The sequence below is a fragment of the Coenobita brevimanus genome, chromosome 63 (assembly GCF_032717465.1).
Source record: "Coenobita brevimanus isolate Jiangsu-jjx chromosome 63, ASM3271746v2, whole genome shotgun sequence".
NCBI lineage: Eukaryota > Metazoa > Arthropoda > Malacostraca > Decapoda > Coenobitidae > Coenobita > Coenobita brevimanus.
In genome coordinates, this window is record NC_137016.1 from 8723045 (window position 1) to 8748007 (window position 24963).

Sequence of the window (24963 nt, forward strand, 5' to 3'; positions counted from 1 at the left end):
GGAGAGCTTGATACAACTTGTAAGAAGGACGCACAAATGAAGCCATGGGGACAAAAAGCTGAAAATCCCGCTCTGAATAACAGAGAGAACGACTTACTCTACTATAACTGTAGAAGGGGGAACTGAGGCAGAACACGCTCGTGATCAAACATGCAGCAACTGTGCGTTAAAATTACACAAAGGATGATGAAATCATAGGCTATGTAACAATATATATATATATATATATATATATATATATATATATATATATATATATATATATATATATATATATATATATATATATGTCAATAGCTATACTGTTTATTGATCATGGTCTTCCATCATCTTTTCTCAAACCTTTTCGAGTGACCACTAAGGATAATCAGTAATTTAGGAAAACCTGCCAAGAGACACATACACCAAGTTTCTCGTTAGTCCATTACTCACTCTTCCATTATCACAATCACTGGATGTCAAGTGTTACAGTGGTCACATTACCCACTCTTCCATCATCACAATCACTGGATGTCAAGTGTCACAGTGGTCACATTACCCACTCTTCCATCATCACAATCACTGGATGTCAAGTGTCACAGTGGTCACATTACTTACTCTTCCATCATCACAGTTACTGGGTGTGCAGAGGAAACTAGCCTGCCAGAGGCGGTTTTCGAAACACCGTAATATCTGGCAAATTCTCATTCAGCTGTGGGGTAACTACCACCTGAAGTACCGGAAAAACTACTTCCCATCCCGTAGTTCGCCGAGCCAGTCTCTCTGTCCGTGAATACCTTTAATATCTTGCACGTGTGTGTGTGTGTGTGTGTGTGTGTGTGTGTGTGTGTGTGTGTGTGTGTGTGTGCACTCAATCACTCGTCCTTAATCCCTTCCCTATGAGGACGTGCTTTATTTTTTTCTTTGTGCCTTTGAACAGTTTCATTCAGCTTCGAAGAGACTTTCGAACTAGAAGTGTTAAAAAAGAAAAAAAATCATCATTGTTTCATCACGACTAGAATGTTTTGCTAAAGTAAATGAAATTAACAACTGCCAACGAGAATAATATGAATAATGCCTGTTTGAGCTGAAGGGGTTGACAGTGTTCCCATAGCCAGTAAGAAAAAACTATCAAAACGTACTGTACAGTGTTATTCAGAGTATCAGCTCACATCCTGGCCCATGCACAAATCTCGATATCCTTGTTATCGACTATTGACAAAGAAAATGCCTAAAACTTGTGAGGTCTGCTGGAAGTCAGAAGGGAGTGGACATTGGAAGGAGCAGAGGATGAGGAACTGAATATTAGGTGAAGTAGAATGAGTGTGAACTTAGGGTGGACACACACACACACACACACACACACACACACACACACACACACACACACACACACAGATATGCAAAAAAAAACTAGATACATTATACTGAAATGTACGTTTAATCATCAGTATTGACTTCCAGACGGTAATTGACCCAGCCTGGCGTGAAGGTCAAGGTCTATACCACTCCGAATGCGGGAACGTGAGGGTGGTCATGTTCGCCCCCCCCTCCCTCCCTCCCCCTTCACCCGTCAACATTTCCCCTCCCCCTCCCCTCTCCTCCTTCCCCCTCCCCCCCAGCCCCATTCCAGAGGTCCAAATTTAAGTCCTGATTGAAGGTCAGTGGTGGTGGTTGTCATGGATGGGGTGTGACTGGCCGTTTTGTTGTGGTATTTGTTCCTCTATACTGTTGGAGAGAGAGAGAGAGAGAGAGAGAGAGAGAGAGAGAGAATGTACTGTGGGGGAATTACGTAAAAAAATGCCTTCAATTTTTTTTTTCTTTTTGGTGTCGTTTTTTGTTCCTGCCGTTTCAGGAAGGTGTATTTTTGCCTTCAAAATTGTATGTATTGTTGAGAAAAAAAATGATTGATATTGTGCGTATGACAATCGGAAGTACTGTTGCTGTATTGCGCGCGCGCGCGAGCTTTTGTGTGTGTGTGTGTGTGTGTGTGTGTGTGTGTGTGTGTGTGAATCTCTTTTGTATTTTTTTTTTCTTTTATCTGTCTGTCTTTGTGTCTATCCTTCCGTCTCTCTCTACCAATCCTTCTGTCTCTGCCTCTCTGAATATATTCTTTTGCCTCTATCCCTTGATATCTGTACATCTATCTGACTCTGTGTCTCTCAACATCTATCCCCCTGTCTCTGTCTGTCTGACCGTTTGCAAGTATTTATCTTCATGCGCCTATCAGTCTGCCACTTTATCTATCTTTACCTGTCGATCTATCACCACAGTTTTCTCTTTTAAGTTTGATATATTTTTTCGTTGTGCTTCATGTTTTCCCCTTCACCTCGAGGCACAGTATATGTTTGCAAATTTTGGCTCTTTTTTTTTTTTTTTTTTTCCCCTTCAGTGTTGTAACCCAAGTCCATGAAAGCGTCTGTTGGTTCTTTTTTGCTTTATACTTTAGATGTTGTTTCTAGTTTTTTTGTTTAAATTTTCCATGTTTATGTTTTGTTCTATAATGTGTGTCTTGTTTGTCATAGTTTCTTTTATTTCTTGTGACTTAAAATGTTCATTATTTCAACTATCTGTTGGTCGCTTATTCTTTCATGTTTGGTTGCAGTTCCCGTCAGGTGACTTTATTCAGCAGAGACTGACTAGAAGAGCCGGCAGATATAATAAATTTGTAGGTATAAGCTTGGAAATCATAATGTAAACTTCTAGGATGCGTTTGGAGGAGTACTATGAACTCTTTATTAAGAGATAGAGAAAGAGAGAGAGAGAGAGAGAGAGAGAGAGAGTGTGTGTGTGTGTGTGTGTGTGTGTGTGTGTGTGTGTGTGTGTGGTGGGGCAGAGGAAGCAGTGTGTGAGAAAAAGGGTGGACATCGTGTGGAGGGGGATAGGAGAGTGTGGAGAGGGTAGTGAGTGTGTGGATAGAGTGATGTGGAAAGACTGACTGGGCAGCGAGAGGGAAAGTGCAATCAATTTATAAACCTTTCTTCTTTCCACCAAAGCTGGACTGGGGTAATTGTTCATGGGGAAATTTCTGGGAAGTAATGAACACCTGGTGGACACAAAAATCCCCAGTAAAATGTTCAGGCCAAAAAACTGGAATAAATAATAGGAAAGTTTTGAGTTTCAGAAAGTGAAATATCGTATCATCACCGTACTTGTGTCACGGGAGGATGTGAAATTATAAATTAAAAACACTTAGATGTTACTTGAAAACAGGGACAAGGAAATGACTTGTAAAAATCAAGTAGTAACTTTACTTTATTCTGCCTTACTTCGCCGATTCTCTAAAGACGAGAATTTATAAACTTTCTTAACAGTACACAACAGAGACTAATTACTCGCGAATGCTGTTTGTAGTACTGTTAGCCACTCGAGAAAGTGACTCCATCCCTGACAATCAATAACTAATGCTAATAATAATAAACAGGTTCTTGCTGATGCCAACTCGTGGCTGGCACAACGGATTTAAGTTTGATACAAAAGAACTGGCCTAAGTACCAATTAAGGATAATGTAAAGAGTTTGTGCAAACTAGGAGCGGCAACTAAAATAAGTTTAATGTGGAGAAATAAAACACGAGTTTAATTACATTAAGCTCAAAGAAAAGAACTGTAAATTTATTGATTACAATGAAATAAATTTACGTTATATGAATCTCAAAAATGAATTCAAAATAACAAGGAGAATACACTCACTCGCTCATTCAAAAGCTAAACACCCTTAAGCCTAGAAAAACGAACAAAAATTCTGATCAGTGGAGGGGAGCCGAACGAGTAGTCTGGGCGCCTGTTATGAACATCAAAACGCTGCTATTCGCTAGGCCCGCTTTGCCAATTCACTGTCTAGGTGGAGATTCAGGAACTCGCTGTACAATGGAGGCGCTGCTCTATGCTGGGCACAAACGGTCCTACCCTTGCGGTGACTCAAAGCTGACTAACTTCAAACTATGACAGGGGGCGAGAGATGGCCGTGTTCGCCGGAAGTAGGGCGTGACCTAACTTCAAAGGTCAACAGAAAGAAAGTGAGTGATATAGGCTCACAATAGATCACTCAGTGAAAGCACTAATGTCGTGGATAAGAATGATCACTTGTGAAACAGTGAGAAATGTTCTGAAAACAATCCCGATCGGAGTGAATACGAGGACGGTTGATCTGAGTGATGCCCAGTGGGAATTCCACTAGAATTTGTGGTTTTCTCACTAAAGTACAATGTCACGAATTTATAAATATGCTCGTGCAAATTCGTGACATTACGCCCCATCAAAGTCGATTTTTTTTTCAGAAAAATTTTCGATATACATACATATAAATCCTAGCTCAGTCACACAAGATTCACACTGTGGTGTGTGTACTGTCCTGCTACAGGGGAAAATCGCAGTCTCCCATGAGCGTAAAAACCTCGTATTTACGTTAATAGAAGCAAGCTTGAGGAAAAAACTCTGTGACGACTGTGAAAAATCCTGTACTCAGGTCAAACTGAGCAAAAGGTTCGCTAAATTTACATTAACAACTAATTGTTATGTAGCGTGATGTATGTAATACACAGTGTAGGTGTGACATTTGTGATGTAACTGTACCTACGTGTAAAATTATATAATACAAATCAATAACAAATAAAGGCGACGAGGCAGAAGAGAAGTGGCAGCAGCATGCGGTAGAGACGATCCGCTGATCTGCATGACAAAATTGCTACACCCGCCACCTGCACCTGCAAAAGCAATCAAGGTGGAGCATCAAAAGTGTCAGTGCGACAAACAGTTTTTATTAAATTGCAGTTTCTCTCTCTGCCTAGCAGTCAGCATATATGCTATAAAGAGTATGCCCTAGCCAAAAATTTTAAGTGACAGCCAAGCTTTGTACATTCGAGGTCGCCATTATTTTCGTATTGGATACATTATTAACCAGGAAACGTGGTCCCAGGACAGAATCTCAAAGGACCCTTATAGTTTACTGATTAAACCCTAAACCTACATTATTATTAACCAGGAAACGTGGTCCCGGGGCAGAATCTCAGAAGACCCTTATAGTTTATTGGTTAAGCCCTAAACCTACATTATTATTAACCAGGAAACGTGGTCCCAGGACAGAATCTCAAAAGACCCTTATAGTTTACTGGTTAAACCCTACTCTACACTTACAATTAACATTGGCAAGCTGAGAATCCTTATGCAATCTCGGGCCAGTCACATTTTAACACCCACCGTGGGTGTGAACACTCATGTGGATAATGTGCATTCTCCGGGAATCGTCAGAGAGGCCCACAGCTTGAGACACCACAAGGCAATTCAAACACAGCCTTGGATTGTCCCTGCGGGATTCTCAAACTTCCCCCTTAACCTACGGTATACATGTATGTACATGCCCTGGACATAATGTTTCCTGTGGGGCTAATGGGCGAGACGTCAGGTCTGCACCCACATCACCACTGCCCTGTCTCTCAACTGCTTCAGAGATTATGGATGTGGATTCAGACAGCAGAGGAAGGACATGTCCCTGATTGGTGGTACGTTGACACACATTGCAGGAGCGCACAAAGCTATCTATTTCTTGTCGCATCCCTGGCCAGAAAAAGTCAGCATGGATATGGCCCTGGGTTTTCCTTTTGCCCATGTGACCTCCTGAGGCTGAACAATGACCCCATTCTAACACTGCTTGGCGAAACTTAGTAGGAACGACAAACTGTAGTCGAACCTTGCCCTGGGGTGTTCATGACTCACGGTAGAGCCGTCCTTGTTTACAAAGGAACCTGGCTTGACCTCCCCACGAATACTTAATCACTCCACCCTTTTGCTTCTTCCACATGGCAGCAAGTGTCGGGTCAGAATGTTGTTCTTGAACAAAATCTTTGCACAAATCAGATCTTGCAGTGATGCAATGGTCACCGGAGTGACAGTTTGGAGCCTTGGCCATGGCTTGTGTTACTGCAGCCGAAGTCTGAGTAGCATCATCTACGGTGCAACTATACTTGGCACCCAGAATATTGCCTATAATAAGGTCAAACAAAGGTTCTGGCATGACAACCGCGACTGTTGTACCAGTGTAAAATGGAGATGCCACATGGATACGTGCCTCAGGGAACAATCTCACTGATCCATCAATAATCTGAGCTTGGATCTGTCGACCTGTGTACTCCTCAGGCTGAACTAGACTCTGCCTGACAGAGCAACCTGAGGAACCGTTGTCCCTCAGAACCTTCACAGGAATGCCTCCCACAAACCCTGGCTGAACAAGAGAGGCACTGCTACCTGTGGGAGGGCCTGTGGAGGAAGCAGCCAGCCACTGATGAGGCTGCTGAATGAATGATGCAGCAAACGTGGTGCCTTGAAAATTTGATACCTGAGGGGTCGTACTCACCGTCTGGGGAGATGGAGCGTTGACCACCTGTGGTGGAGGGTTCACTGTCGCTGGGGGACTAGTGAACTGTGGGGAAGTACCTGTGCTGCTAGGGACGACACCACCATACTGCTGTTGAGGAATGAAGGCTGCGTTTGCCTCCTGCCTCCGATACACTGGGGCCGGTTCTGAGAAGGATTGTCCCGATCTTTGATTGTGTGGCTGATACTGCTGCTGGTTAGGGTACTTATCGTACCACTTCCACTCAAGTTCCTGGGTATTTTGTCCCTGGTCCTTCTTCTGTGGTTTGTTTGGACCTTGGCCATTATTCTGAGAATGGCCTTGATGCTGGGGTTCAGCCTGAGACAGTTTCCCAGATTTGTCTGCTTTCCTGTTCCAGGTGTGTTGCTTACTAGTTTGATACCTGTCTGCAGTGAAGAATGCATCAGCCTTCTCCACCATTTGGCTGGCATCCCTTACCTGGCAGATCTTAAGCTGAGCCATATGCTCAGCTGGCCATGACTTTTCCTGCTGCATGCACAGCATAAGGTTAATTATCCCCTCTCGCGTGGGAGGAGATTCATCTTTCTCCATCCACTCATCTAAGTAAGCAGTAAGCCGATCGAGGAACTGAACAGCAGTCTCCTTTTCTTGGGCACGCACCCTCATAAACTGACTCCTGGCGTCATCAACTGTGAGACCATACACTTTGACGAGTGTGGCCTCCATCATCTCATACGTGAGATTGTCTCCACGAATTCTGTGGAGAATATCGAGGGCAGGGGCCTCAAACAAGCTAAGTAACTGGAGCTGCTTAGCGCCTCATCCAGCTGGTACAGCTGAGCCATGTCTTCAAAACGATTCACTCGCCTTCCTTGTATGGAGGAAGCTTGATGTGTGGGGTGGCCAGAACATGTGTAGGGAGAGCGCTCGTAGAGCTTGGGTTAGCTGCACCAGATGTGTCTGAAGCCAAGGAGTCTCACTTGAGCTTCAGCATCTGAAGTTCATGTTTCTCACATGCCTCGTGCTCGGCACGTTCGTGTTCTCGTTCTCTCTCTCGTTGTTCTCGCTCATATTCGCGTTGTTCTCGCTCGTGTTCATGTTCTCTCTCGCGTTTCTCATGCTGAATTTGACGCTCTTCACGAGCATCATTCTCACGTTGCTGCTCGTAACTAAACCGAGAGAGTACATATTCTTTAATTTGATCGGGGTCAGTGAGCCCCATATCTTTGGCTTCCTGTACATATATATTAGTAGTCGTGATGCTAACTCAATTAAGGCTGAGTGGGCTAAAGACTGAGTACTGACTGCTATTTTGCAGAGAAATGCCAATAATCAAATGTAAAGAATATAGGCACAGGTTGGTGGTGACCAGTTTTATCCAGTTAAACTGGTAAAGAAAGAAAATTAAAAAAGAAGCAACTGACTGGGAAAACTATTACGTAAAATTAATAGAAATGAATCAATAACCACCAGTAAGATAGTGCCTATAGACTTTAATGATAAATACCTAGGTGTGAGTGAGTGAGTATTATCTCGTTAATAACTTTAGAGCTAGGAGTTAATATCCTGGAATGAGGTCGCCAGATGTCACGGGAGCATGTGAAATTATAAATTAAAAATACTTATATGTTACTTGAAAACAGAGACGAGGAATTGACTTGTAAAAATCAAGTAGTAACTTTACTTTATGCGGCTTACTTCGCCGATTCTCTAAAGATGAGAATTTATAAACTTTCTCAACAGTACACAGCAGAGACTAATTACTCGCGAGTGCTGTTTGTAGTACTGTTAGCCTCTGGAGAGAGTGACTCCATCCCTGAGAATCAATAACTAATGCTAATAATAATAAACAGGTTCTTGCTGATGCCAACTCCTGGCTGGCACAACAGATTTAAGTTTGATACAAAAGAACTGGCCTAAGTACCAGTTAAGGATAATGTAAGAGTTTGTGCAAACTAGGAGCGGCAACTAAAATAAGTTTAATGTGGAGAAATAAAACACGAGTTTACATTAAGCTCAAAGAAAAGATCTGTAAATTTATTGATTACAATGAAATAAATTTACGTTATATGAATCTCAAAAATGAATTCAAAATAACAAGGAGAATACACTCACTCGCTCATTCAAAAGCTAAACACACTTAAGCCTAGAAAAACGAACAAAAATACTAGTCAGTGGAGGGGAGCCGAACGAGTAGTCTGGGCGCCTGTGATGAACATCAAAACGCTGCTATTCGCTAAGCCCGCTTTGCCAATTCACCGTTTAGGTGGAGATTCAGGAACTTGCTGTACAACAGAGGCGCTGCTCTACGCTGGACACAAATGGTCCTACCCTCGCGGTGACTCAAAGCTGACTAACTTCAAACTATGAAAGGGGGCGAGAGATAGCCGTGTTCGCCGGAAGTAGGGTGTGGCCTAATTTCAACGGTCAATGGAAAAAAAGTGAGCAATATAGGCTCACAATAGATCACTCAGTGAAAGCACTAATGTCGTGGAAACAGTGAGAAATGTTCTGAAAACCATCCCGATCGGAGTGAATACGAGGACGGTTGAACTGAGTGATGCCCAGTGGGAATTCCGCTAGAATTCGTGGTTTTCTCACTAAAGTACAATGTCACGAATTTATACATACTCTCGCGTGAATTCGTGACAACTTGTAAGCATATTTTTCCTTGATGTATGAAGTGGGGGGAATCCAAAGACAGGAAGAGGTAAACATAAAAGTATAAAAGTTGTCAACCGAGTGGTCAGTGAATATGGCGACTCATTATTCAACCGTTGTAAATGATCATCACCTCGCTGGCCAGACGATCAAGGTGTCTGTGGGATGAAGTTCCTTCAGTCCACTGCCAGGTGTACCCTCTCACGGTCGCGTCTTCTCTTGTATTTTATTCCAGTAAACGTCCCACGATTTTACAGTATTTACCTGGCAGTGAGTATAAGAATCTAAGTGTGTTAATACTGGTACCATTAACGCTTTCGTGACTGGGACAACTCTAGTATTCCGTTCCAGCTAAAGCCAGACTCTTTTTTCGGCTCAGAGTAAGTCATAGGAGCCACTGAGTGTAAACAGTGGTCCAGCCCTTGCCGTGTGTGTCTTCATACATATTTCATCCATGCATTTGAATTCTCTCCCATTCTTTTGCTTCCTCAGTTTACATACATCAGTTTCCCACACATTTACTATACCCAGGTATCATCCTCTTGGCCTACAACGCCTCCTTCTACCATCAAATTCACACACATACGGCTGTGCTCTTTTCATTACCTTGTTCATATCCATTCTCAGTGTGACCATACCATCTAACCACCCTCTCTCCTACTCTTTGGTCATTAGCTTCCTTAAACCACATGCTCCACGAATCTATATTTCTTATCCTATTCAGTAGACACAGACCACATACATAACTTTAATAGTCTTACATAGTACCTACTTTCTTGATCATTATCACTCGTGTCTGCAAGTTTCACACCTGTACATTAATATGGCCGATGACACAATTATGCAGTCTTCATGGAGTCTTGGTGGCTACCTAGAACTCTATTCCCCATCAAGACCACAACACCAACCACTTTCCTTCCTTGAGCCACGGTATTCCCTACTTCCTTGATTCATTTATATTTCTTTTCCATCACCTTACCATGGTACTTAAAATCTTCCACCAGTCAAAGTCTTTCTCGGCATCCACCAGCACAGTACACGGTGAATCACTTGATTTAATATTTACATTAACTTTTAGTCCTCCATCTCTCACAGACATTCACCAAACTAACCAGTCATTCAGGATCCCGTTCATTATTAGCAATCATCACAACATCACTTGTAAACACCAGAGTTGGAATATTTCACCTTCACCATTCATCACCAGCTGCACTCCCGTATCTGTAGGTTCTCCCTTGCCTCATTTGTTAATACCACACACACACACACACACACACACACACACACACACACACACACACACACACACACACACACACACACACACACACACTCTAATCATTCCCTCTAACTAGCCACAGAGTCAGGGTGATGGGGGAGAGTATGGGTGGCGTGGAAGGGGTACACACACACACACACACACACACACACACACACACACACACACACACACACACACACACAAACACACACACACACACTCACACACACACACCTATTCATTCACCCTGTCTACCCACAGAGTCAGGGTGATGGGGGAGAGTATGGGTTGCGTGAAGGAGGATAAACGAAAGGGAAGGGATTAGGAGTGGAGGAGGGGAGGAAAAATGGAACGGAAAGGAAAGGGAGTATGAATGGTGGAGAAAGGGAGAAGTAAAGATATAGGAGGCTGGGATGAATAGAAGGAAACATGATGGGAATGATGAAGAAGGTGGGGGGAGGGAGGAATAGAGCTAAGGGCGTGGGAGGGGGGACAGAAAGAGTGGTGGAGACGGAGAGGGAGGAACAGAGCGGTGGGTGGGTTAGGAAAGGGCAATAAAGAAATGAAAGAGGTAATGAGAGGGAGAACGGACAGAAACGAGGAGAAGGGATAGGGAAGACGAGGAGAGTAGAACGGCTGTTATCCTGACTAGAAACAACGGGACGGGGAGGTGGAAGGGAGGGGGGCCAAATTGGGAAGAGGTAAAAGAGGACAAAAGAGAAGAAAGAACTATAGAAAGAAAACATACAGAGGAACAGGAAGAAGAAAGAAAAGTAGTTGAGAGAGAGAGAGAGAGAGAGAGAGAGAGAGAGAGAGAGAGAGAGAGAGAGAGCAATATATTCACCAAACATCATGCCTTTTATTGAAACTGGTAGTCGAGGAAATAAAGCCCAAAAATTTTCGCTACCACAGCAAGAAAAACAAGAGTATTAGAAAAGTCTAAACGTTTGTCCAGGGGCGTCATTTCAATTCTCCTTGGGGGAGGGGATAGGCTATTTAGGAGGCCCCCCTACTCCCATCTCCCCACATGGGTGGGGTGGCGAGCAAGCATTTTCAAGTCACATGCAAAACTGTATTTAGAGAATAAAAGCAGTAGACAAATATATATACTGTATATAATTATTTGTTAAACCAATTACTTCCTGAAAGACACACTAATGGATACTCTAGCATTGGCACTATTTCTGTGTGAAGTTGAATATGTAATTTAAAGTGCATGGTAAAATACATATCACTGCATTATAAGCCAATGACCTTTGATAACAGACCAAACAGCAATGAAAATATTTATATTGGTGAAAGCTGAAACAGACCAAACAGCAATGAAAATATTTATATTGGTGAAAGCTGAAACTGACCTTCTTACAGCCTAATGAAAAGATAATTAATATAAAATTGAGTTTGAAAAAATGTAAACTTGTAACTGAATTAAAAATGGAAAGCTTTTAGCTTACTAGCCCCCCAAATACCATGAACCATATAAAGTAATGTGAAAAAGGAAGCTCTACATTAAGAGGTGAGAGAAATAAAATGATGGTTTTTAAATATGGAAGAGACTCACGTAAGAAGAGTATATTAATTTAAGAATTCATTAGAGGAAATTGAAAATTAAACTACGTATATTTATTACACTGAAAAATGAATAAACTACTGCAACAGTGGATATCTCCTTGATTTTTGCTTTGCAAAGTTATCAACCAGGGTGTTAAAGTTAAGATTTTTAACAATTTCCTTTCCTGAGGCCATAAGTAGCAAGTCACTTAAGCGATCATTTCTTATTGAGCATCTTAGATATGTCTTGACTAAGCTAAGTACTGAAAAACGTCGTTTATTGCCTGCAATAGTTACTGGAAGGATGAGAAGAATTTTGATAATTTTCATTATTTCTGAATATGCACAGTCTAATGGTTTGAGTTCATACAATTAAAACATATTCTTTGGCTCGTCACTCTTAGAAAATGTCTTTTTGCAACAGATATTATTTTGGGAAACTAGAAGAATTTCATCCATGTATATATCTTTGTAAGACTGTACTATAATAGAAAGCTTCTCATATTCTAGAAAGTCTCTGGAATTGCAGTCATGTGCATTCTTTGCTTCTATTAGGGGCATATTTTGTGTGAAGCGAATATCAAGCTCTGAGAGAAATCTATCTATAAACATAAGTTCTTTTGATTTCAGTCTTTGGAGCAATACATGTATTCATCTCATTTCTCCCTAGAGCTGAATCATTTAAGAAACTCTTTAGTCCTGATGATACCTTCTGAATTCTCGTAGGCTTAGGTCTGCTCAACTGATATGAATTTTCCAAGTTGGTATCTGCCTCATCTGTTGAAGCAAAATCTTTAGTTCTGTCAAAAATATCAGGGATAGCCTCGTCCATTCTCAAGACCTGCAATTCCTTAATAGCTGACTGTATGAGAGAGCAAGCTTCAGATAGTAAGGCTTCCTTTGCTTGAAGCTGATCTGACAAACTATTGGTAACTCTAAGGACTTGTTCAGTAATATGTAGATCCATTACGAACCTGAAACACTAACTTTTTGTACAGTCTAATTGCTTCTGCCGCAGCTTCTGAATTAGAACCCTCTGAAACTGTATGAAGCACTGATAGCAAACTTCCATAGCGAAGCTTAACCTTTGATATTGACCTATAATAGTAAGATCACCTAGTTATAGTAGGTCTTTCTAGTGTCAAAACCTGAAGATCTTCTGCTCTCTGTGCCTCTGTGAAAAGTTGGTTCCTTGTGTTACTGTTTAATAAATGTGTAAAGTGTGTTAATAATTAAAAAAAAAAAAAAATGAAGAGAGGCCACTGGTATTCTTTATGCAGTCTCCCGGTACTAAATTCAGCCTATGTGCATGGCAATGTATGTATACTGCTTGGGGAATTTTATCCCGTAGTCTTGCTTGAATCCCGCTAGAGCATCCACTCATACACTAGCACCATCATAACACTGAGCCACACACTTATACCAAATTAAACCAGATTGTTCTATCTCCTTATATATAAAATCAGCTGAACTTGCAGAAAGAACCTTTTCCATGTGATAGATTCCAATGACACGTTCCTTCACAATATTCTCACTAAAGTACCATACAAGAATAGCCATCTCTTCCTTTTTTGACAAGTCTTTCCTTTCATCAACAATAACTGAAAAGTACTTGGCGTCTTGGGCTTCAGCACAAATTGTGTCCTTGATATGTCTTCCAGCAACTGAAATCAACTCGTTCTGGTCGATCTAACTTTTGTTTTAGAGAGGGATTTGATTCAGCAATTAGATGAAGAATTTCTACAAAATTTCCTGAATTTAATGTATCACCACCCCAATTATGTCCACGAAAAGACAGGCCTTGCCTTCCCAGTAATGCAGTGACTTTAAAAAGTAACTTTACATGTTCCTTGTTGTCCTCAATTTCTTGTAGCCTAGCTGAAGATAGTGAAGATGTTTCAGACTGAGTGGACCCTGACTGAGTATCCTAGATATTAGACCAAGCGATCATATTATTAATGTGTCTCTCACTTGCCTGTGTTGTTTGAGAAAGGTACTGGTATCTTTCCATTTCTTTGTTCTAAAATCAATAAACGGTGTCCTACCTAATCCTTCCTCCTTACAAACAGATGCTCCAGCAAAGTGCCTACATGGAGAGCAGTAACACGTATCTTGTGAGACCAAGTATTCTAACCAAGAAAATATATCAACATAGGGACTTCTACATTTCCTATTACTCTGATTGCTTGGGTAGCTTGGCAATTTTGGTTGACTGGGTTTATCATAAGGGGGACTTAGATATATGAACTGCTTGAGTCGCTGGAGTTTGTGATGTGAGTGACCTGTCTTTTGTATCTTGTGCTAATGTGACTTCTGCTTCATCAACAGGAATAAAATCTGAGGCTTGACTTGGGGATGATGTTGTGCCTAGGTCAGTTTTGTCAGTTGCTTTACTATCTATCTGTCTATATACCTAGGCTGCTTCCCCCAAGGAAAGGGAGGTAGCAGAGACAGGACGACACACTCCTCATTTACTCATCCATTCAAACACATTCGTTCGCTTCTTAGCCCCAAAGAGGAGAAGGGACAGATCCTCACCGCACCACACCGCACAAGGGTCAACTGTGCAGTGCAATCATTGACATCCGCAGCAGGGCCCGACAGCAGATCTGGTTTACCCCTGCCACATCATAATAGACCCATCCCCTTACCCGCACCTGACCTGACTAGCTGATCAGACAAAATGCGGGAGAATATCCCCTCAGGGCTGCATCATCATTTATTTATTCACAATTTCTCTCCATTTATTTCTGTCACGCACAGCCACTCTTCCTTGCTCAACAGACATCCCTCTCGCATCCAATGCTCTCTTCACACTGTCCATCCATCCTATTCGTTGTCTCCCTCTCAGCCTTACACCTCTCAAATCAGATCTAGTTATCTTTTTCACCAATCGCTCATTATCCATTCTCTCCATATGCCCAAACCATCGCAACATCCTCTGCTCAACTCTGCCAGCCATCTCCCGAACAACTCCAGTTCTCCTTCGCACTTCATCATTTCGCACTCAATCCATACGCATCACTCCACACATACTTCTCAGACACCTCATCTCCATTACATTCAAACTTTTCCTCACTGCTACACCCATATTCCATGTTTCAGCCCCATATAACGCAGTCGGTACCACAACACCCTCATACGCCTTCTCTTTACACCCATTCTAAGCTTTACTGGTTGAATATATATATATATATATATATATATATATATATATATATATATATATATGTATGTTTCCACTATATAGGATGATGATGCCTGTAGAGCTCCAAGTTCTTCAACCAGTACAGCAACGCCTACTTTGGGAACCACTGCTCTAAATGAACTCTTAAGACTCCTACCTTCAGGTACGTACTTCCTAAGATGAATAAAAGCTTTTAATGATATCCAGAATACAATAAAAAAGGCAGCTCGATACTGAAGTTAACTGAACAGCGGGCTGGGAACATATTTACATTGACATCCTTTAATATACCTATAGTCGCGGCGCACGACTCTGTGGTTGTCATTATCGTACCCTGGCAACCTACCATTCAAATGTGCGTCTCATTTCGTGTATAACATGAGACGCAAGTGATTCGTGTATAATATGTTCGTGTATAATAATATTCGTGTGAAATATGTTCATGTATAATAATATTCGTGTATAATATATTCTTGCATAATAATATGATTCGTGTATGATATGATACGAAATGGGACGCACTTTTGAATGGTAAGTTGCCAGGGTACGATAATGACAACCTCAGAGTCGTGCGCCGCGACTATAGTAAATTATTGTGACTATTACACACACACATACACACACACACACACACACACACACACACACACACACACACACACACACACACACACACACACAAGGTATATTTCACTCAAAACGTATTGAGGCTAAATACAAATTATTTTAATTTCACGGTGTAATCTTTATATTTTCTTTCATTAACTGTAGTTGATTTCGAGGCCCCCTTGGAAAGCTTGGCGGGGCGAGCACCCCTCTCTGCCCCCCCCCCCTCCAAATGACGCCCCTGCGTTTGTCGCCCTGACATCGTTAACAAATTTTTTTTTCTTTCTTTCTTTTTCGTGTTAGGACGGGAAATTTACGAGAGGACCCCATCACGTAAAGGCAAGAAAAACACAATGAAAAACGTATTATACAAGTCCTTATCTGATTATTGGCCGTAGGATGAAGTCTCTTTTGGTCGTCCTCCAATCCCTGAATGTGCTGTTGAAAGGAACGCGCCCTTTTAAAAGATTGTACGCTCACGTCGTATTTCTCTCTCCTTAGGAACTGGAATTTATTACTTCAGTTTTCCAGCCCAAATATCTGTCTATCTATTGCCAGACGCCTTAATCCCGTAAGGGGTGGCCACAAACAAATTGCCTCCATGTCGCTCTGTCCCCCGCCATTTCACTGCCCTGCTTTCAGCTCACACCCCTCTCTCTCATATACCTCTCCACTCCATCCCATCATCTCATCCTTGGCCTCTCCCTCCCTCTTCCCCCCCTCCATCTCACTCACATACACTCTCCTCTTCAGTTTGTCACTCTCCATCCTCTCCACATGGCCAAACCACCTTAATGTGTTTGTCCTGACGCTTCCTATCACATCCACATCCACACCACTACACTCCTTCACTTCCTCATTTGTCAGTCTGTCTCTCAATGTGACTACACATGATCCTCTCAAATAACTCATTTCCACTGCTCTCACTCTTGACTTCTGTCCCTCCCAAATATACCGTTACCAAATTTCATCTCCACGTTTGTGTGTGTGTGTGTGTGTGTGTGTGTGTGTGTGTGTGTGTTCCAGACTTCATCATCAGCGAGACGTAAGACAGTTGTATATTTAAATTTCATTATATACTTTATTAACTGCTATTACCATGATATGTTACTCTGATTACCATTGTTACATTCACCTCTTGCTCCCTGTAAATTTTCATTGGTTATCTTGACGGCAGTGCTAAGCCTCAGAGTCAATAATCCACCTTCTGTCATTCTAAGCCAGCAGTCAGCGTGGAATTCTCAAAAATGTTGGAATCTATTTTTGGTCATCTCCGGCTATGCTACCCCAGAGAAATTTTACGTTTTAGAATTGAGCGCTAATTGTACAGTAAGTGCAGTGTGTCACCATGAAAGACACGACGTAAGACGGATTTTATTACAGAAAAAGTATTAAACTGCACGCACACACACACACACACACACACACACACACACACACCAAAAAATATCTCCCAATGACATCGCGAGCGTGTGTGTATTAAATGATCCAAGCCAGGAAAAAATAACAAGCCGATTACTAGTCTTTCACACATCCCTTCACTTGCTTCCCTTTGTCTTTGTGGTTATTTGTATGTCTTTCATTGTGTTTGTATATATGTCATTGACTGTGCGTGTATTTGCTCTCACAGTTTTCTGTCACCCTTTGTGTTTATCTGATTTTTTTATTTCAGTTTTTCTTTGTGTGTCTTGTTCATCTTTCTGTGTGCCTGTGTTTGTCGGTGTCTCTTTTTTGTCTATCTGTTTTTTGTGTCTGTTTTAATGTCCTTATATGTCTATGCTCCTGTCTTCATCTGGCAGTCTTTTGTCTGCTAATGTGCCTAGGTCTTTTTTTTCCATTCTGATTTCACCTTTGTATGTTTATTTGTCTGTCCGTTTGTTTGTGCGTTTATGGTGTGCATGTAAAAGAATACTAATTAGAAGGAAAAAGCAAGAAAAGTATGAAAACAAGAAAAAGTGGAAGCAGGAAGAGGGAAGCAGAGATGGTAAATGAGCGGAGAAAAACACATTGACAGAATGAAGAGGAAATAAGAATTTAAAAAAGTGTTGACCCAAGAAGATAAGTTAATAGCAGGAAGAGGGAAAAAGTAAGACGAGAGAAATGTGGAGAGAAGAGAAAAGGGAAAAACAGTGATGAAAGATAATGAGGACCAAAGACAAGAAATACTCTTCTGGCCAGTGTTTTTTCCCCCCTTTCTCCCCTACATTAATTTTTCCCGGCCATATATCTTCCACACCCAGAGTTCCCTCTATGATTAAAGCCCCGGCCTGAACTTGCTGCTGCTCAGGGTGTGGACACAGGGGTGTAATGGCGTCCTTGCCGGGAATACTGTGCCAACTTTACCAATATGGTACTTTATTGCTTGTGACACTTTCTTTCATGCCCCTCAGTCACACACACACACACACACACACACACACACACACACACACACACACACGTGTGTGCTGTTCCTTCCTTCTTTTCTTTCTCCACACACACACACACACACACACACACACACACACACACACACACACACACACACAACACACACACGTGTGTGCTGTTCCTTCCTTCTTTTCTTTCTCCTCCTTCCTCTCTTTCAGCCTTAACTCTCCTCTCCATTCTTCCTCTCCCACAACCTCCCTCCTCCCCCTCCTTCTCCCCTGCATATCCTCCTCTGTCCACACCTCCAGTCATCTGCCACCTCATCTCAACCAAACACCTGTACCAGACGGCTCAGGTGTGTCATAACTCCTCACGTGATCCTTGCATTAATATTCTTAATCAGCTCCTGTTTACCTGCCTTAGTTGTGATTAACCCCATCACCATGATTACATATAATTGGTTTTGTTATTGATACTTCCAGACGACTTTGTTAAGCTAAGGGGAGATTATCTATACAGCAGTGGTGAGATCAGAAACCATCCCCATTCACCCCTGCACCTGAATAAAATCGTCTGAAGGTAGCATGAATCAAGTAGAAATACTTCCTTGGATTGAAAGGGTTTATAAAGCTTCAGTAAACTCCCAACCCCTTCAGTACGAGGATGTATTTTATACTTTATCATTGCTACTACAAAGTAATTTTCTTCAACTTAGAAAGCACCCCACTTAGTAAAGCTGCTGATAAAGGCCATATCTAACCCCTCAAGTTCCAAAGGTCTTTCTTAACCCTAATAAAATAATCTGGGGATAGCAAGAACAAATTTAAATTAACGTTGTCGAGTTGCCGGAGTTGTATAAGACTTATTTAATAGACTTCACTCTGGGGACGTCATTTATTTTTAATTCCGACTGGCAGCCTACCAGACGATTTTTTTTTTTGTTTCAGAGTTAGAGACTCTCCTTGTAGTGAAGCGGTTAGTGAAGAGTACTGTATTAATACAACCCCTCCAGTTCGAAACGTTTTTTCCAGAGTCGAATAAATTCTTCCGCAGACACAAAAACGAAAGAAAGGGAACGTCGCCTTACTAAAAGTTATTAATGTTACAAAAGACATTCATTTTTCACCTCATCAGTGCCATCACATTATATATGCATTATTCTCACTCTCTCCAAATTAATATATTCAACTCTGGGGAGAATTTTGGAACTGGGGAGGTTAGATGACGCCTTTACTCACCCCTATAAAAGGCAGCATAAATTCAATAAACAAGACGTCATGGCAGTGGAAGGGTTAAGCCTTGGGAGGCCCCTTACAGCCAGAGGATTAATGGAGAACGTTCCTCACGGCTCCAGTTTGAAAACTTTGTCTTAAACTGAGTAAAGTTGATCGGCAACAGCAGGAATAAACTACAACGTCCTCGGAGTGAGGAGGCTAACACCTTAAATTCGGGAACTTTTTCCAATGTGGTGTTCATACTTCTACACCATTTTATTAACCTCAGGAGACACTTTTTAAGACTCTAGTAGTTACATAGAGTTTTCGTGGTTTCACAGCTACAATCCACCTTAACTAAAATATAGCCCGCCCTCAGCCTGAAGAGACTAATTAGGTTTCAGGAAAGACAATAAGCGACCTCTCAAAGAAACGTTCATTATACTGCAATGCTGGTGACGTATTTTGTGCTTGTTTGTGCTCATCTGATTTTGCAGTGTCTTAAAAGAGGCAAAATCTGGCTCAAGAGATTCGTTAATGATTATAGTTCATTAACTGATGGTGAGATTTTAAGATGATCATATGCCTGTGTGTGTGTGTGTGTGTGTGTGTGTGTGTGTGTGTGTGTGTGTGTTGTGAGAGTGGCTGGGTTGAAGGGTGAAAATGTGTGTGTGTGTGTGTGTGTGTGTGTGTGTGTGTGTGTGTTGGGATAGAGGCAGGGTTGAAGGGTGAAAATGTGTGTGTGTGTGTGTGTGTGTGTGTGTGTGTGTGTGTGTGTGTGTGCGTGCGTTTGGTCAGTTGCTGGGCTGAAGGGTGAACATGTGTGTGTGTGTGTGTGTGTGTGTGTGTGTGTGTGTGTGTGTGTGTTGGGATAATGGCTGGGTTGAAGGGTGAAAATGTGTGTGTGTGTGTGTGTGTGTGTGTGTGTGTGTGTGTGTGTGTGTGTGTGTTTGGGACAGTGGCTGGGTTGAAGGGTGAAAACGTGTGTGTGTGTGTGTGTGTGTGTGTGTGTGTGTGTGTGTGTGGAGAGAGGGAATGTGTTCTGTGTATGCTCCGTCCACCACGAGAGTATGCCCCTGAGACTGGCAGAGGTGGAGGGATATTATATAAAGGAGAAGGAAGGCAAGGGAAATAGCTGAGGGAATAAGGAAGACGGACGAGAAAAATACAGGACAGCCCTTTGTGTATCGCGGTACTCGTGTGTTGCGGGGACGGCTCACTTAGCGTTACCAAAGCCATATTATTTTACTTTTCAAAACCCACTTCATGATTTATAGTGTCTGATTTTTAAAGTCCATTGATTGTATGGCTGATTGGGAATTTCCTGAAGCAGCTAAAATGTCTACCCTCCTCATACCATCAGACTCAGCTGTCCCCGCAACACACAAGATTGATGGACACAGTATACGAGCCACCATGTACAGTTGTTGGGATGGATTGGAGATGGCGGAGTGAAAGGATCTCTAAAATTTGAGCCGTACTTTGGTCAGTGTAGGAGGTTTTCTGTCACCTCTTCCCCAGGGATTTGTGTTCTGTATTGCATCGTATTTTTCTGCCCTATTTGTGTTAATGACGGAAAATGCACAAGTAACACAGAGGTGAATTTTGATGACCGCTTTAAATTAGTTTAAAATTGCAGTTTCTTCATGTCGAATACTAAGCTGTAATAAACTGTTAACACTAGAAAATGGTGCTAGACACGATGAAATGATATGGATGGATGTGGAGTCGTAGTATTGTGGTGTAACTGAGGTATGGGAAATAATTTGCAAAAGAACGAAAATCCCTGCAGGTTAAAGTAGACGAAAATAGTAAGGAAAATGTGATCGTCCTTTGGTGACGAGAATACGGCCATTATGACCATAAGGGATTTCCTCGTGTCGGTGCAGCATTATTTTACTAAGAGCGAAAAATCAAGAGAGGTTTGATTCAGACTGTCATTCTAATTTCCACAGTGATTGAAGCAAAGAATTTTTAATTGGGTTTTAATGATGGCATCGGTACGTTCCAGTTAGTCACGGGAAAATGAATTTAAAAGAAGTAATTTCATCACTGATTCAATCATGCAAAATTCCGATTAATTTAGAGTGAAATTTTATAAAAATACTGTGACTGTCACTTTATTACACACACACACACACACACACACACACACACACACACACACACACACACACACACACACAGTTTTACCTTGCAAACACTTTTCACTGTTGGAGCACACTGAACGCTGCCCCACACCATGCATCGACACACCTACATCGACACAACTCTCATCACATACTTCACACTGCTATGCCACGCACTACCGTACCACATATTATCAAACCATACACTACTACATCAAGTACTACCACACAATATACTAAAACTTTTCATAACTCTAGAGTTCGCATACTCTTTCCTGAACTGAATGAAATCGCGTGATATTGCATGGCAAGAACAAGAGGTTACGAGTAAATGCGATTCTGAAACTATATATCACTGCTTCAGCTGACTTCATGTCATACAATACAGTATTGTGTGTTTACAATTACGCTATTGATGTGTATATATTATGCAAAATTTAGTGCTCTTAGTCCTTAACAAACTTTCTGACTCAAGAACGTATGGCGACCTACTGTTTGTTGTGTGGTAAACTGACTTGCAGTTGCTTACAGTTTTGGGTCGCATTATAATTATTGGTTAGTTTTGACATCCAGTGTCACTGCACTGTGATGGTGCAGTCTTTTCACACAGCATCCCATTTTGATTAAGTAATATTGTACTTTAGCCTGTTGCCAAGGAATCAATTCACTGCATGAAAACGTTAGCTTAGTTACCGCCTGCTGAGATAATTGTCCAGTATTACCACTGACATGTAAACAGTCTTGCTGAGTGTGTGTGTATGTGTGTATGTGTGTGTGTGTGTGTGTGTGTGTGTACATAGATATATACGGTACATAATGGTGATAGTCGCAATAACCATAGCTAAAGCAGAGGTGCTAGAAAAGCCTCCTAAGCCCACGAGATGTCCCTTGAAAACAGACGCCACCTTAACCCTGTCAGTACAACGACTTCTTCTTCAGTCTACACTTTCTACCTTCATTTTAATGAAGACCTTTCGTACTGAAGGTGTTAATGAATTTTACGTCTAACCTCTCCAATACGAGAAATATTTTCAGTGTTTATTGAAGTTATATATATATATATATATATATATATATATATATATATATATATATATATATATATATATATATATATATATTGTTTACGGAACAGAGAAAGATAATGTACACTTTAAGTGAGAATACTAAAAATCACTACTGTCCCGTAAAGTTCCAGGTTCAAAACAAAAGAGTTAGGTAAAATTACAAGTTAAAGTTTAATGCTCAAACTAACAACAAAACATTCAGGACTCATAAGGATAATGTAATGGCAAAAAACAGGTTAAATATATGGTTAACTGCAATAGCCTCTATTAACACGAAATTAGCAAGAGTAAATTTATCTAAGTCAGCCCTGATGAAATGAAAATACACTGGGTAATGCTCAGTTAATGCAAGATAAATTATTACAGATACAAAATATTATTAATGATGATGGACATAAGGATCCCTACATGAATTACAAAAACTTCACTAGGCCTACAAATTAAACTTATGCTATACAGTACAAGAACAAAATGCAACAACACTTATACTCAAATTACACAGCTGCTAGATGGTTGGAGACTTCCTGAGCACTCAATAATAACTGTACAGGGGAGGACAGAGATGTGAACAAAATGAGGAGCAGATCTAAGTGGCAATGATGCAGAGACTGAGCTCATTATATAGGGGCCGGCAGAGCTTGATACAACTTGTAAGAAGGACGCGCAAATGAAGCCATGGGGACAAAGAGTTGACAATCCCGCTCTGAACAACAGAAAGGACGACTTACTCTACTATAACGGTAGAAGGGGGGAACTGAGGCAGAACACGCTCGTGATCAAACATGCAGCATACTGTGCGTTAAAATTACACAAAGGATGATGAAATCATAGGCTATGTAACACCTCCCTACAAAGAAAAAGAAATTTACAAAGGAAATTTCTTATTACTCTAAAACAATCTGTCTAAAGTCTAGATAAGCAATCTGCAATAACATTTTCTTTCCCCTTGACATGTTGTATGTCTAATGAATACTCCTGAAGAAGTAGACTCCATCTTGTCAATATCTGATTTTTATCTTTAAACTTACTAAGGAATTTCAGTGGGTTATGATCGGTATAAATGACTATGGGGTCAAAACCAGAACACAAATAAAATGAAAAATGCTGTAAACCCAAAATCAAGGCCAAAAGCTCTTTCTCAATAGTGGAGTAGTTCTTTTGAGGTGGAGTGAACTTCTTACTGTAATAAGATACAGGGTGTTCAATACCCTGATCATCCTCTTGCAGCAAAACAGCCCCAGCTCCTGTATCACTTGCATCAACAGCCATCTTAAAAGGCTTAGCAAAATTTGGAGTAGCGAGCACTGGCTGACTTAATAGAATAGCTTTAAGTTTGTTGAAAGAGGATTCACAGTTATCAGTCCAGACAAATTTAACTCCCTTTTTCAGTAGGTCTGTAAGTGGTGATACAAGAATAGAAAAGTTAAGAACAAATCTCCTGTAATAACCTACCATTCCCAAAAATCTTTGTAGCTCTTTCCTACTTTTAGGTCTGGGAAGATCACTTATAACCTGAAACTTAGCTGCTGGTGGTGCAACATGTCCATCACCAATTACGTACCCAAGGTACTGAACTTTAGCTTGACCAAACTCACACTTTGATAAATTAGCTACAAGATTAGCCTGAACTAAACGCTCAAGAAATTTACTGACATGGCATAGGTGATCTTTCCAGTTGTCAGTGAAGATTAATACATCATCAATATAAACAACACACCCTGCCAAACCCTCTGTTACAACATTCATGAGCTTCTGAAATGTGGCTGGTGCATTCTTCATACCATATGGCATTACAGAACATGCAAAAGTCTTTCCTAGTGTTACAAAACATGAGATCTCCCTAGCACGTTCAGTCATAGGTACTTGCCAGTATCCCTTTAACAAATCAAACTTGCTTATGTACCTAGCCTTTCCGATCTTGTCTATGCAGTCTTCCACACGAGGGAGAGGGTAAGTGTCTGTTTTAGTTATCTGATTAACACGTCTGTAGTCGATGCAAAGCCGCTGTGACCCACCTGGCTAAGGGACTAGAATGACAGGAGAACTCCACTCGCTCTGACAGGGCTCAATCATCTTGTGGTCCAACAGGTAGCCAAGCTCCTTCTGGATGAGAGGAACTTTCACTGGGTTCATACGGTAAGGAGGCAATTCAATTGGCTTTGCGTCTCCAACATCGACATCATGCATCAACACAGTGGTTCTTCCTGGAGTGGCACGGAACACTTGCGGGTACTCCCGCAGTAATGCCGAAAACTCCTACCTATCCTCGGGAGGTAGATGAGAAAGCTTAGTCTGGAGATCATTCATGATATCAGGATTCTTCCCCAAAGTATCACTCAGGCTCATACTGCATGGGAGAGCTTCACTTGCAGACTCGGGTGGAGCAGCTACAGTGCAGACTGGATTATTTTCGTCCCGCCTGTGATATAACTTTAGCATGTTGATGTGACATAGTTGCTTGCTCTTTCTACGATCTGGTGTGGCGATGATATAGTTGACATCACTGAGTTTCTTCTCCACGAAATAAGGACCACTAAACTTGGCTTGAAGAGGTTACCCATGCACCGGTAGCAGAATCAAAACCTGATCTCCTGACTGAAAGTGGC